Genomic DNA, 9,526 nt, shown 5'->3' on the forward strand with positions numbered 1-9,526 from the left:
CAGGAAAATGCTGACCATCATCTGAGCTTTTAGGGAGTCAGAAACTTTTTCCTGGTGGAGGGTCTTGTCGCCATGTTGAAGGCTGCTGACTGGTCAGGGTGGGCATTACCGAGGTTGGGGTGGAGGTGGCAATATCTTTCAAAAAGACAACAATAACGTTTGCTGCCTTGATTGAGGCTTCCTTTCACACCAATTTCTCTGTATCGTGTGATGCTGTCTCGTTGCATTTTAGCCACAGAACTGCTTTCAGAACTGGAGTCAATCCTCTCCAACCCTGCTGCTGCTTTACCAACTAGGACTATGTACCCTTCCACATCCTTTGGTGTCATTTCTACAATCCTCACAGCATCTCCACCAGGAGTCGATTCCATCTCAGTCCTCCAGAAGGAGCAACTCCTCATGCACTCAAGTTTGATCATGAGATTGCAGCAACTCAGCCCCACTGACAGACTCAACATCTAATCCAGATCTCTTGCTTCTTCCATCACATCTGCAGCCCACATTCATTCATTACATTTGCTGTCTTATGTGGACATGGTTCATGGCACCCCAAAATAATTCCAATAGTGACATCAAAGATCACTAAGCATAGATAACTAGGAGAAAAAAATGACAGAGGGTAAGTCTGAACTATTGTGACTATTACCAAAATGTGACACAGAGACACAAAGGGAGCAATGGTGTGAAAAACTGGTGCTGATAGACTTGCTCGAGGTAGGGCGCCACAAACCTTCCATTTGCAAAAACCACAGATTCTGCAGCCATAAAGCAAAGTGCAACAAAATGAGGTGTGACCGTGGTAGCTTTCTGTTGTTGCTGGAACAAATTCCCATGAAATCAGCAGCTTCAAGCACCGCTCATTGATTTTCTCACAGGTCAGTAGGTGAGGAAGCCCAAATGTAGATGCTGGCTCTCCTGGGCTCTTACCTGGAGCCTGTGAAGAAGATTCACCTCCACACTGATTCACATTCTTGCCAGAGGTCCTTTCTGTGGACAATCACCTTGAGGCTCCCTCCACCCTGACAGCCAGTAACAGGCATATGAATCCCCTTCCTGTTTCAAATCTCTTCCTCTTGTTACATATACAAGACTTCTTCTGATTTCAGGGGCATATGATAATTTGGTCCACCCAGACAATCCAGGATAATCTCCCTATTTTAAGTCAGATGATGAGTCTCTTAATTACATCTGCAAAATCCCTTTTACTATGTAAGGCAATTAAACGAAGGGATAACACCAGAAATGTGCTACTTCCTTAGGAGAAAAATAAAAATATTCTTAATTATAATTACATCCATAAGCCTGTTACCAGGGATTACTTTCAGATGGTTTCACACAAGAAAGAAACGTTACTTACACTTTTTCAATTCTGTTTTATGTTTTATTTCTTCTATATAGCATGCATTACATTTCAGATATATTCCACTAAAGAACAACTTCATCGAATCAGTTTTGGACAATGAATGTTCTTGAAGAGCTCAGTATCAGGAAGGGTCAGGCCTGCCACCTGCTGCCAACAATGAGTGCCTGGTACCAGTGAAGAGGCTCTCCTGCTGGATGCGCCCCAGACACACCCCACCTGAAATTCCCACAAAGGAGTGAAATAGGAATGAGTGCTGATTTCTCAACAGCCTACCTGTGGCCTTACAGTATGTTAAAAATTGTGTAGGGGCATCTTGTACAAGCACAAGTTTTGCTTCATGGGATCAAAGGAAAAACCATCAATGAGTAATGTGTGACTCCATGGAAATGAGAGTATTAACCAGTGGGGAAATGAATCAGTGACCCCCAAGGTGCCACAAACCATCCCCTGAATCTCCATACCGATCCCCTCTGTAGCTCTATTGCCCTTGAGAACTTCATCCGATAATTCCTTTCGTCTTGTCCATAGTTAAGATCATACCCTATCACCCTCTACTTCCTTAATTTGCATTTTCCCTCCACCTCCACCAGACACTTCTACCTCCATACCCCACCTCCAACCCTCACCCACTTAGAATAGCTTCCTTCTGCCCATGCCATTGCTGTGACTTCAGCCAAACACTCCTGACTTCCACTGCCTCTGCCTTCCTCTGGACCTATATTTCCTCTCCTCCAGTGACCTCAGCCCAACTCCCTATCATTCTTACCCTTCCCTCAAAATCCCAGCCTTCAAATACTGAGTGTCATTACCTCCCTGTATTCCCCGATTCACAACCCTACATATGCTATTCTCCTTTGGGCCCCTTCGTGTACCCAAACACACTACTCCTCCCATTGATTTCATGACCCACAATGATCTTGTCTGCAGGAGCCCATTATCCCCACTCTAAGGCTCCTGCTCCCCTTCAACACTAACTATCTCGACACTAACTATCCCCAGGAAATTCATATCCCCAAATACATTGTAATAGAGTTTTCAGTTTCCTGTTTTTTGCTACCTTGGCCCAGTTTGGAGTCCCAGCCTGGAGGACAGTAGTCTCTCCTTCCTGAGCAACTGGTCAAGTCCACATAACCACCACCACTTTTATGGAGCTCTACTTCTGGCCACCATGAATCACCTCCAATCAGTCTGGGACCAACCACCAGCAAATGAGGAACAATCCTTATGCCCCAGAACTTAAGGAATTCAATGTGCCAATGATCAGAGAGTCCAGAAACCCAACTAGCCCCACTCTCTTTACCATACATAAACTGCCCCCTCGACCTCCAGGGGAACACATGTGTGGCCTCCCTGTCTTCTGGAGTCAAGCTGCCTTTCATCTGAGTGTCACTGTGTTGTGTCCAAATATCAAAAGAATATTTCAGATTTGAAGGCAATGGGGCTGCTACATCTGCACCCCAGTGATCGCCAGAGTTGATTCCACTCATCTGGCTGGCTACGCGGGTGACCCGTTCCTCCCTTGCCACTGCATGTGCATCCCTCCCAAAGCTGTGTAATGGGTGGAGGAGGATGACCTTCCCTGATAAAGGAGGACCTCTCTTTGGTCAAGAGGATGCAAGTAGCTGCACTCTTTGCTGGACCCTCAACACCAACCCTCAAGATCCATTAGTAACAGAATGTACGGGGCGTCAAGGTTCATAGATTCCAGATACATCCAAATGAGGTGCGGCATGGGCAGTCTGCATTTCTTATGAAATGAAATGAAATAAACCATTAATATAGTAAATAAAATCAGTTAAATAAAACAGAATAAAAGAAAAGAATCTTCCATTCTTATAAATATATTCCCCTTCCTTTGCTATACTCCTTCACCTACTGTGGACAGGAACTCTGTGCCTCTTACCCAGTGATACTCCTCACTCGTGTGCACTTTGCCTCCCAGTTATCTTTTGTTTTCATGAGATCTGTACACCCTTTCCTCACAGACTCCAATAGGTGCTACAAGCTAATCGTTTTGCACACCTTGTCCCATTGTACCATATGGCCCAGCGATGTCCTTAAAACATGCCATATATTTTATCCCTGTGCACATTTATCCCCTGATCTCCCATAACCACATTCCATGCTCTCTGCACCCCATTCTCCTGTACCCCCTTTCCCAGTGCTCTATTTCTAACACAGCTCACAGACCCCACATAGTGAGAGTTTCTCACCACACTCCACACCTCAAGTGGCAAAGCTCTGAGCACTGTTTAAATGTTGAAGACATTAAATGTTGCCATTGTGGGCTTGGTGACAGGGAGTCTCAAAGGCAATTAGGATCCTCTTGTTTTGCCTCACAGGTCTGGAGATATGCATGAAACTTTTCTCTACAAACATGTTACTGGAATACATATCCACCTGGTGACTTAGTAACTGTGAGCAAGTGAGGGGGACAGTGACATCTGTGTGGGTAGGTACACTGTGTGTCAGAAGGTAGACATGTGCATGAAGTCAGTGCATGTGTATGAGAAGGACTTATTTCAGTACACGTTTCAGCATGTTTCAGTCAGTGAGTGTGCATACGTGCATTTGTACATATGTCTGAGCCTCCACAGTGTGTGCATTTCTGTGGTTGATGAATGGGTTGTGAGCCATATGGCTGTTTTCCCTGATGTGGCAAGTAGGGTGTGAGTAAAGAAAAATTCGTCTCTTACCAAGGGAGGTCAATGGATCAAAAGGAAAATAAGCAATTTAGTACAAAATTATGAAAATATATGTATTGACTTTTGAGGACATATTAGCTGTTTCTTTGAAACCATCCCACCTCACCCTGCTTCTTCCAGTGGTGGGCTTCTCCCAGTTATACTGCTGCAGATGATCATGTACTTTCCATTAGGTAGATGCCCAGACAAACATGTGTGTTTTGTTGTGAGAGAGTCCTGGGCAGAATCCAGGAAGTGATTTGTGTAGAGAAGAATTAGCCTAACTTAAGGGAGTTCTGGCATTTGCCCTCTGCTACTGGAGTCGATCTCTAATCGTTTGAATCTCATGCCTGATAGGGGTGTCTTTGTTTGCTTGAAGGTTTGACCACCAGGCTATCTAACAATGAGGTTTAGGATGACCCTTTGGGCCCAAAGTACCATGTCAGTCTCTGGAAGGGCTAGAGGCTAAAGGTATCCGTTCACCTTGAGGACAGAATGGACAGTGAGGTCAGCCATGCAGAAGGTAAATTGTAGAGTTGTAGTAATACCGCTGGGCATCAAGGCTTGTGAAAGCCACCCTCGCTGGCAATACCCCATGAGTGTTATCCCATATGGACCCCAGAAGGTAACACTCCATGACTCCAGACATTGGACAACAAGGGGATCCACACTGGGTACATTTCCTGGACTCTGCCCCATGTATCTCTTCCCTGTCTAATGTTCACCTGTTCACTTTCCCTGTAATAAACCACAACAGTCAGTAGAACTGCTCTCAGCGAGTTCTAGGAGTCCTTCTAGAGAAGTATGGAAACTGAGCATGGTTTTCAGAAGATCCAAACTTACTCTTGGTGTCAGCACTGAGTGTGGTCTTGTGTGCACAGCAGTCCCTTTAACTCCTCTGTTGAGATAAAACTCTCAGGGGGAAGGCAGGGTAGACGTACACAAAATGGTAGATTTCTCTGTTGCAAAATTTGAAGAATCATTTTGACTCTTATACTTTATGTTTCTTCTTTAATTAGAAATTAATTACATGAGGGGCGCCTGGGTGGCTCAGTCGGTTGAGCGTCCGACTTCGGCTCAGGTCACGATCTCGCGGTCTGTGAGTTCGAGCCCCACGTTGGGCTCTGTGCTGACAGCTCAGAGCTTGGAGCCTGTTTCAGATTCTGTGTCTCCCTCTTTCTCTGACCCTCCCCTGTTCATGCTCTCTCTCTCTGTCTCAAAAATAAATGTTAGGGGCGCCTGGGTGGCGCAGTCGGTTAAGCGTCCGACTTCAGCCAGGTCACGATCTCGCGGTCCGTGAGTTCGAGCCCCGCGTCAGGCTCTGGGCTGATGGCTCGGAGCCTGGAGCCTGTTTCCGATTGTGTGTCTCCCTCTCTCTCTCTGCCCCTCCCCCGTTCATGCTCTGTCTCTCTCTGTCCCAAAAATAAATAAACGTTGAAAAAAAAATTAAAAAAAAATAATAAAATAAATGTTAAAAAAAAAAGAAATTAATTACATGATCAGTGAATGCCCCTAGGAAATTTCAGCATAAGGAAGTCTAGAGAACTCTGCTAAGCATTCACTATAGTTGAATGAAGAAAGTAGCTTTGGCTTCAATGACACTTCAGAGATGGATACAATCTGCCTGTGAAACCATCTGATCCTGGTGCTTTTACTTGTGGTGGACATTTCCTCAACATTTATTTCTATGGATTTTGTTTGTTTGTTTAGACTTACTAGCACAGCTAGAATTGGTATTGTTAAAGTATATTTTCCCAGAAATTTCTAGATCATTTCCAAATCCATTAGCATTTAGCTCTATTAATGTGCCCAATAATTTCTGAAGTAAATGAATGATATCAAGTTTTTGCTTTTACTCTTTTCTCATTAGAAAGCTTTTCAATTAGCTTGTCTGATATCACTTATCCTGAATACTTCAATAATGGTGCAACTTAGGGATTGAAAATTAAGAATGGCATATATTTGGTGTAGCGCTTCTCAAGGAAGCAGTGAATCCAGTGAGATATACCTGCTTGGCTGCCAGTCCCCCATGAGTTAAACTTCAGTAATTCCTGCTCCTTTCCTAGGAGACCCTGCCTGCCATAGGGATCATCAAAAATGAAGAGGCTCTCTCAAACACTCCAGTGGTCTACTTGAAGATACTCAGAAGGAACTTTTAATTGGTCTTTATAATTGGCAACTGGGAAACAACTTACTCATGAGTGTCCTCAGCTGCATACGGCTGAATTGTCATTGTGTGTACAGGAGAAATGATAATTACACTTCCAGGGGAGGTGAGGTCACAGATTCACAGACCTTTATCTGAGTCTGGCTGCCTCCTGTCCACATGTCCTGGCTGTTGTGATTCACGCAGAGCCAACAGTCCTGACAACAGGGAAGAGTCCAGTGAGTACTTCTACTTCAGTCTGAGAGGCACAGTTTACAAGGAAATGTAGTCTGAGTAAGTACCTGTGTGTCCAGAAGGATTCTCTTGTGGTAGAAATAGATCCAATGGCAAAGCTAGAGAAAGGGGAGGAAAACTTCCTCAGTTGTGAGCTGAGCAAGTGAAGACAGATTCCCGATGACTCTTAAAGTAATGTAATGATATCCTCACTGAGGATGACTGTTGGTGAGGAATACCAGTGATAATAAAATGGGTTTTCTTAGCCACCGAAAGACTTTAGTTAAGAAACTGATGTTTTGCCCATATGTCCTTACATGAACCACAGCCAACATTCACTGTATTATGAGTGATGTGCTCATAATGCCTTTATGCAAATAATGAAGAGTCGGATGGAACTTTAAGAATAACTTCACATTGTGCAGAAACCATCTAAGTGACTTTATTTCTAGAATAAACCAAGTATGTGTAAAAAGTCTAGCTCTGGGTTTGTGATGCTGGTACTTCTATCTGCTCCTGCCTCTTCAAGTCTCTGGCACGCCCATAGAAGCAAACCAACAAACTGGCTGTTGATGTCAAAACCTTCAACGAACCTTTTGTTCACAGGAATGATTGTTGCTATAATTTAAGGGAAAATGTACTGAATGATACAATAGCTTCCATGGATTTGGCAATAGCAATCATCTTCTCATCACAGACGATAGTTGGAATCCTGGGAAACTGCTCTCTTCTTTCCATTATTTCTTCCATTACCACACTGAAAGGAGGTTGAGACTCACAGATTTGATTCTCAAGCAACTGATTATAGCCAACTCCCTATCGATGCTCTCAAAAGGAGTCCCCCATACACTGAATGCTTTTGGGCTGGAATATTTCTTCCATAAATTGGGATGCAGACTTCTTTTGTATGTTCAGAGAGTGGGCAGGGGGGTGTCCATTAGCAGCATCTGCCTCTTGAGTGTCTTCCAGACCATCATGATCAGCCCCATGAACTCCTGGTGGAAGGATCTTAAAGTCAAAGCTCCAAAGTATGTTGGTTTCTCCATTACCCTCTGCTGGATCACACACATCATGGTAAATTTTATCATTCCTGTTTATGGGTTGTATGTGTCTGAGAAACAGAGCAGCAAAAACATAACAAAGAAAAGGGATTATGGATACTGTTCTACTTCTGATCCTGAGACAATCACAGGGCCACTTTTTGTAGTACTGATAATATTCCCTGAAGTTTCACTTTCTGGGCTGATGATCTGGGCCAGCGGCTCCATGGTCTTCATCCTGAACAAACACAGGCAGCGCATCCAATACATTCACAGCACTGTTTCCCCCAGATCCTCTGCTGAGTCCAGAGCCATCCAGAGCACCCTTGTCCTGGTGAGTACCTTTGTGTCTTTTTACTTCCTCTCCTCCATCTTTCATGTTGGCATTGCTCTTATTTATAATCCCACTCGGTGGTTAGTAAACACCTCTGCCCTAACTTCTATGTGTTTTCCAACTTTCAGTCCCTTTCTGATCATGACACGAGACTCCACAGTACCCAGGCTCTGCTTTCCTCACATAAGAAACACAAAATCTCCTAACCTTACCAAAAAATGTAAAGTGTGTGTTTTTGCACAGAATTCAGTTTTTTATTTTCCTAAGACTTGAAAAGTCAATATAGCATTGTTTTAAAAATCATTTTCTGGGGCGCCTGGGTGGCGCAGTCGGTTAAGCGTCCGACTTCTGCCAGGTCACGATCTCGCGGTCCGTGAGTTCGAGCCCCGCGTCAGGCTCTGGGCTGATGGCTCAGAGCTTGGAGCCTGTTTCCGATTCTGTGTCTCCCTCTCTCTCTGCCCCTCCCCCGTTCATGCTCTGTCTCTCTCTGTCCCAAAAATAAATAAACGTTGAAAAAAAATTTTTTTTAAATAAATAAATAAAAATCATTTTCTAGTTTCTCCATTTGCTTTTGAGAGAGAGAGAGAGAGAGAGAGAGAGAGAGAGAGCGCCAGTACAAGTGAGGGAGGGGCAAGGAGAGAGGGAGAGAATCCCAAGCCAGAAGCAGGCCCTGCACTGTCAGCACAGAGCCTGATCCAGGGCTCAAACTCACAAATCATGAGGTCATGACTTGAGGTGAAATCAAGATGCTTAACAGACTGAGTCACCCAGGCACCCCAAAAAGTCAATACAGCATCTTAAAGCATAGCTGCATGTCTTTCTATGGTGGACCCTATGTAGGAACATGTTAACATTATTTGTTCTTCCAATCAATGAGTGTAGAATGTCTTTCCTTTTCTTTGTGCCATCTTCTATTTCTTTCATCAATGTTTTACAGTTTTCAGAGTGAAAGACTTTTGCCTCTGGTTAGGTTTATTTGTAGGTGTCTTATTAGTTTGGGTACAATTGTAAATGGCAATGTTTTCATTTTTAAAGTTTGTGTTTAATGGGACACATGGGTGGCTCAATCAGTTAAGCCTCTGACTCTTGATTTTGGCTCAGGTCATGATCTCATGGTTCATTTGATCGAACCCCACATCAGGCTTTGTGCTGTCACCAGGAAAACTGCTTGGGATTCTCTCTCTCATGCTCTCCCTCTCTGCCCCTTGCCCACTTGTGTTTGGTCACATGTGTACGCTTGCTCTCTCTCTCTCTCAAAATAAATAAATGAAACTTTAAAGTTTGTATTTAACTTCCAGTTAGTTAACATACAGTGCAATATTAGTTTCAGGTGTACAATATACTGATTCAACACTTCCATACAACACCCGGTACTGATCACAAAATTGCATACCTTGCTCCCCATCACCTATTTAACCCATCCCCCTCCCACTTCCCCCTGGTAACCATCAGTTTTTCTCAATAATTAAGAGTCTGTTTCTTGGTGTACTCCTCTCTCTCTTTTTCCCCCTTTTGCTCACTTATTTTGTTTCTTCAATTCCACATACAAGAGGCAGTTGGGTAGCTCAGCTGACTGAGCCTCAGGCTCTTGATATTGACTCAGGACATGATCTCACAGTTCGTGAATTCAAGGCCCATGTCGGGTTCTGTGCTGATAGAGGGGAGCCTGCTAGAATACTCTCTCTCTCTGACCCTTCCCTACTTACACACTCTGTCCCTCTCTCA

The 9,526-nt window shown here is 44.0% G+C and overlaps 1 pseudogene; it reads left to right on the forward strand.

Moving 5' to 3' along the window:
• Positions 1-4,561: 4,561 nt before the first annotated feature.
• LOC123578494 lies at positions 4,562-8,074 on the forward strand (annotated as a pseudogene).
• Positions 8,075-9,526: the final 1,452 nt, after the last annotated feature.

Source organism: Leopardus geoffroyi, chromosome E2 (assembly GCF_018350155.1).
Source record: "Leopardus geoffroyi isolate Oge1 chromosome E2, O.geoffroyi_Oge1_pat1.0, whole genome shotgun sequence".
NCBI classification, from domain to species: Eukaryota; Metazoa; Chordata; class Mammalia; order Carnivora; family Felidae; genus Leopardus; species Leopardus geoffroyi.